Here is a 6,503-nt window from a genome sequence, read left to right as displayed (position 1 = left end):
CCACGTTGTTGGGGTTGGAAATTTTTAAATTGGTCAAAAAGTGGTCACAAGATCCTCTTTTCGTGGTCACAAGGTTTGTGTCGATTTTGAGCAAGTTTTCTAAATTTTCCACAGGTGGTCTTTCACTTGTTTAAGCTCATATTTTTTGTGGTTACTTCTTTTATGCTCCTAAGTAAAGGAAAATATCAAAAAAATAAAATAAAAAAGTTAAAATTTCCCAAAAAAACAACGACAACCCAAAAATAGAAAAAAAGAGAGGGGCAAAAGAGTAACAATATCTAGAGGAGCGCATAGAGAAGACCAAAGTGAGCTGTGTTTGTGTGTGCTGTCTGGTTCCTTGTTTGTGTTACTGTTTCCATCCATCATACTTGTTTTTCATACACCTGTCTCCTTGCTATCCACCATACTTGCTTGTTTGTTACACACCTGGTACTTGGAGCATTTTAGACCAGCAACAAGAACAAATACTTTGGACTATAATTCAGCATTACTTTTTGTTACTGACTTGTGTGCCAAATATACATATTACTCTTTGTTTGCCTTCCAAGCTCCACAAATTCTTCAGATCAGTACAGAAAAGGGCTTTGCAATCTTGGTACCACTGCCTCACAGGTATCACGAACCAGCCACCGGTTGTACCGCCCACTGCTTGCATTGGTAAGAACTTTATAAGAGCTTGGTAAGACACTTCCACTTGCTGTGAAAAGTGACACCACTACAACCACGTAGTCATTTGGTAGGGATAACTTTCACCGTTTGTTCCTGTTTTTGTGTTTATAATGGCAGGAGGTGATCAGATTGAAGATAATAATCCCAAGGGTTTCAACGAGTGTGTCTACCAAGAGCAACTACAAGCTGTTGTAGAGGATGCCCAAAAAAGGATGAATGAGGCCGTCAAGAAGGCCATCACTGACACACTCATTGAACTCAACATTGGCAACAACATGGAGAGATTGGACAAACAAATTTCCACGCTAACCGACAAGGTTACTGAGTTGGAAACTTTGGTGGCGGTCAACAACAATGACGTCCCTAGCAGCAACACCAATGGTCTCTTGCTAGAAGACACGGTGCATGATGTCGTGGGGAACATAGATCGAGCAGCCTTCCGACAAGCAAGATTACGATGACGTCTTCGCCGCAATACGACAGGTATGGGTGGTGTCCACCACCATCAAGGTAATAATCACCGTGTACCCGATGATCCTTATGCTAAGATTAAGTTCACAATACCATCTTTTTCGGGTCATTATGATGCTGAGGGATATCTTGATTGGGAGATGACAGTAGAACAAAAGTTTAGTGCCCACCTTGTGCCTGAGCATCATAGAGTTTGACAAGCTACTAGTGAGTTTAAGGATTTTGCCATTATTTGATGGAATGGGTTAGCTGCTCAGGATGCTTTACCTAGTATGTGGGAAGAACTTAAGGTAGCTATGCGTGATCGCTTTGTTCCTCCGTCTTATCATAGAGATTTGCGTAAGAAATTGATGCGATTAGAACAAGGAGATAAATCTGTACAGGATTACTATGGTGAGCTTCAAAAGGGATTGATGCGTTGTAGTATTGTGGAGGGGAACAAAGATGCCGTCTGTCATTTTTATTTGGGTTTGAGGCATGAGATTTAGGACATTGTTGATTATAAAGAATTTAACACTGTCAACCAGTTGTTTCAGTTTGCTATGCTTGCAGAAAAGGAATTGCAGGGGCATGAACAGCAGAGCAAGAGCAAGGTTAGCACCACATACATGCCACGCTCAACACCATCTTCGGGGCTGGCCAAGCCAACCACTTTTCGGGCGCCTCCACCAGTGAGCAAGCGACCAACAGACTCTGGAGTTTCTGCTACACCTAAGGCACCTCCCACACGACCTTCAGATTCAGGTAAAAATTCTTTTGCAGGTGCCTACCAAGAGTGCCTCATCCGTTGCATCGACAGGACGCACTTCGAGCATTCAGTGCCACCGCTGCCATGGCATTGGCCATGTGCAGAAGGACTGCCCAAGTCAGTGGGCATATATTGCTACAAAGGATGGTTACATTAGCACCTCTAACATTGAGGATGAAGAAGACCAAGATGCAGATGAGGAGGATGGCAAAGTCCTTGGTGACGAGGCCACGGTGTCCTATAGGAGCATCATTGTACAACTGGTGCTTAGCTCACAAGTCCAGCAACCTAAGAAGCTACAACGTTATAACTTGTTCCAGATTTTCTTTGTCATCAGCAACCGTTGAGCATGTGTCATTATTGATGGAGGTAGCTGCAACAATTTAGTGAGTTCTGATTTGGTCAAGAAGCTTGGCTTGACCACACGCCCACACCCACGTCCATACCATATTCAGTGGCTAAATGATTCTGGTAAAGCAAAGGTAACACAAACTTGCAGAGTTTCATTTTTCCATTGGTTCTTATGCTGATTCTGTTGATTGTGATATGGTACCTATGCAAGCTTGTTCACTTTTATTGGGTCATCCTTGGGAACATGATAATGATGCTATACACCATGGTAGAAGTAATAAATACACTTTTGTGCATAAAGGAAAGAAAATTACTTTGGTACCTTTGACACCTACTCAAATTGTATGAGTGGTTAGTTATGCCTTTTGGTTTGACAAATGCACCTAGCACTTTCATGCGCTTAATGAATGAGGTTTTAAGAGCTTTTATTGGTCATTTTGTGGTAGTTTACTTTGATGATATATTAATTTATAGCAAGTCTTTTGATGAACATATGGATCACTTACGTGCTGTTTTTAATGCTTTATGTGATGCACGTTTATTTGGTAACCTTGAGAAGTGCATCTTTTGTATGGATCGATTTTTTTTTCTTGGCTATGTTGTAACTCCACAGGGCATTGAGGTGGATGAGATAAAAATTGAAGCATAAAGAGTTGGCTAGTTCCCCAAACCGTCACATAGGTGGGGAGTTTTCTTGGTCTTGTAGGATTCTACTACTGTTTCGTCAAAGATTTCAGCACCATTGCTGCCCCATTGCATGAGTTGATGAAGAAAGGGGTGGTGTTTCATTGGGGAAAGGCACATGAGGAGTCCTTTGACACTTTGAAGGACAAGCTTACACATGCACAATTGCTACAACTTCCAAACTTTGGTAAGACTTTTGAGCTAGAATGTGATGCTAGTGGAGTTGGCATTGGAGGTGTTTTGATGCAAGATGGTAAACCCATTGCTTACTTTAGTGAAAAATTGCATGGCCCTGTTCTTAATTATTCCACGTATGATAAGGAATTGTATACACTTGTTCGTTCTTTAAAGACGTGGCGTCATTATTTGTGGCCTAAAGAATTTGTTATTCATTCTGATCATAAATCGCTTAAGTATCTTCGCTCTCAAAATAATCTGAATCGTAGGTATGCTAAATGGGTTGAATTTATTGAATTTTTTCCTTATATTATCAAACACAAGAAAGGGAAGGATAATGTGATTGCTGATGCTTTGTCTAGAAGATATACATTGCTATCCCAACTTGATTGTTGGATTTTTGGTCTTCAATCAATAAAAGAACAATATGTGCTTGATCCTGATTTTAAAGACATGTTGCTTAATTGTAGAGAGGGACATGCATGAAATAAGTTTATGATCAATGATGGGTTTTTGTTTAGAGCTAACCATCTATGCATTCCAGTTGGCTCTGTTCGCCTTTTGTTGTTGTAGGAGGCACATGGAGGCAGATTGATGGGACATTTTGGTGCCAAGAAGACGGAGGAGGTGCTGTCCACACACTTCTATTGGCCAAGGATGAGGCGAGATGTAGAGCGGTACATGGCTCGGTGTGCCACATGTCAAAACGCTAAGTCGCGGTTGAACCCACATGGTTTGTATATGCCTCTTCCTGTTCCTTCCACTCCTTGGGCTGATATATCTATGGATTTTGTGTTGGGTTTGCCAAGGACTAAGAGGGGGAGGGATAGTATTTTTGTGGTGGTTGATCATTTTTCTAAGATGGCACATTTTATTCCTTGTCATAAGAGCGACGATGTTGTTCATATTGCTGACCTTTTCTTTCAAGAAATCGTTCGCTTGCATGGTATGCCTTCTACTATTGTTTTAGATCACGACACAAAATTCTTGAGTCATTTTTGGCGCACGTTGTGGAATAAATTGGGGACCAAGCTGCTATTTTCTACAACATGTCATCCCCAAACTAATGGGCAAACTAAGGTTGTGAATCGAGCATTATCCACCATGTTGAGAGCAATTTTGAAGCATAATTTGAAGATGTGGGAAGAGTGTTTACCGCATGTGGAGTTTGCATATAACAGGGCGGAACATTCCACCACCAAGGTAAGTCCTTTTCAGGTAGTGTATGGTTTTAACCCCCGTGCTCCTATTGATCTTTTGCCTTTACCTACCACTGAGAGAATACATAGTGATGCTAGAGAGCGTGCTGATTTTATTCATAAGTTGCATGAAACAACTAAAGCAAATATTGAAAGAATGAATGAAAAGTATAGAATTGCTGGTAGTAAAGGTAGAAAAGAGATTAAACTTGAACCGGGTGATTTGGTTTGGTTACATTTGAGAAAAGATAGATTTCCTGAGCTACATAAGTCTAAATTAATGCCAAGAGCAGCTGGTCCTTATAAGATAATTGAGAAAATAAATTATAATGCCTACAAACTTGAGTTGCCACCCGAGTTTGGGGTTAGTCCCACCTTTAACATTGCAGCTTTAAAACCTTATTTGGGAGAAGATGATGAGCTTGAGTCAAGGATGACTCCATTTCAAGAGGGGGAGGATGATGAGGACATCACTCCTTTAGATGTACCAGCTGATCCTCCAACCATCATGCAAGGTCCAATGACCTGGGCTCGAATGCGTCAACTCAATTTAGAGGTGAGCTCGTTCTTAAGCGATTCTTTTTATACTTTTGAGAATAGACTACTACCTAATGATGTTATCTTACTTAGGAACATTGGAGAGGGTCATGAAGGACTTAGAGGATGTGGTGGAGACGAAGATGACCAGCAAGGACGTCCAACGGGAACCGGAGGGCCGATCCAATATGATTTTGAGTCTGCCTCGGCCTCCAGGACCAGTCTGCCTTAAACTGGTCACCCAGGACGCATCCGGACTCCGTTTTCGACAATCTACATATTGATGGAAAGCTAATTTGATAAGGAAGCCAATACAAGTGGTCTCACATCTAAAACTCTTCGGAATCAATAGGAATCATTGAAATAAGTCAGCATCCAGAATCTGCTAGGGTGCTACGACACCATCTTTTGGTCCGTTGGACCGTGTATCGTGTTTGGGCCCATTAGGGGGCGCATCCAGGGTAGGCGATGACCCTAAGACCTTTATAATCATACACTGCCACCATCATTAGGTTTTGGGTTTTGCTTAGATTATTCTGTCAAGAATAGTTTCACCGTTCATCGGTTTGTGAGACCCCAACTTTGTGAGATTAATTATTCATCTACAATTTGGTTGTGTTCTTTCTTGTTCTTGCTTGTGTTCTTTATTGCGCAGGCAGGGATTAGCCTTCTTGGTGAGGTCAACCTGGTCCATGACTTGGTTGATAACTAGAGGAGTTGTGGTGCTAAGATTGCAGGGTTCGATCTTTCGATCTGAAGCCAGATCGGTGTGTCATTCTCCGCCACAATGATAGTTACCTCTACCTGATGGAAGATCGGGATCCCCGTTTCCATTACTTCTCAAGCATATATTTGATGTCGGTTTGTAACAAAGGACATGATGGAGTGGCCTAGGATTCATGGGCCCATTGTCATGGACTAGGAGCCCTCCAACCGACCTTGGAACTGACCGTTTGTCCAAATTTTGACATGTGCTGCCTCTACAACTGACTTTGCGAGCCAACCAGCTCTGTAGGATGCAAAGGCGGTGCATCCTAGGGCCGGCCGGCACCCCCTTGCTGCCACCTGGCACCCTAGGTGCTCCACCGACCTCCTAGTTGCCTACAAATACCGCCACTGCCTCTACACACTATAAATAGAGGGTGTGGAGTTCGGTGGAGAAGTACAACATTCATTTCCAAGCTCTCCAAGCTTCTCTAAGTTCTCTAGCTTAGTATCTTAGAAGTAGTCTAGTAGTGGAGTAGAGCAAGAGCAGGAGCTTCTCTCAGAGTCTGAAAGAGTCTTCTGGGTCTAGTATAGCTTCTTTGTAATTCTTTCATTTAGCATTTACTTTATTCAGTACTCTCTTTTTAGTACTTTATTTAGTATTATTGCTTTGCTTAGTCCAAGTTCTAGTTCATTATTGTTCATCATTAGTGAGCTTAGGTGCTTGCTCTCGGCATTAGTATCATAGGTTATCTTTTAATTAGTAGTCTTTTGTTAGTATCGGTTCCACCGTCTGGTTAGGGTGCTTTGATCCCATTTCATCGAAGCTCAGATCAAAGTAGTAAGTTTATAGATTAAGCGAGGTGTTTAGGCTATAGTTTACCTATGGATATGACTATAGTTTACCTATGGATAGATTGTGGTAGTTAGCAAGTGGTGACAGACTTGTCTATCCTCTGTAT

Source organism: Miscanthus floridulus, chromosome 6 (assembly GCF_019320115.1).
Source record: "Miscanthus floridulus cultivar M001 chromosome 6, ASM1932011v1, whole genome shotgun sequence".
Classification (NCBI taxonomy): domain Eukaryota; kingdom Viridiplantae; phylum Streptophyta; class Magnoliopsida; order Poales; family Poaceae; genus Miscanthus; species Miscanthus floridulus.
This window is presented reverse-complemented; position numbering follows the sequence as displayed.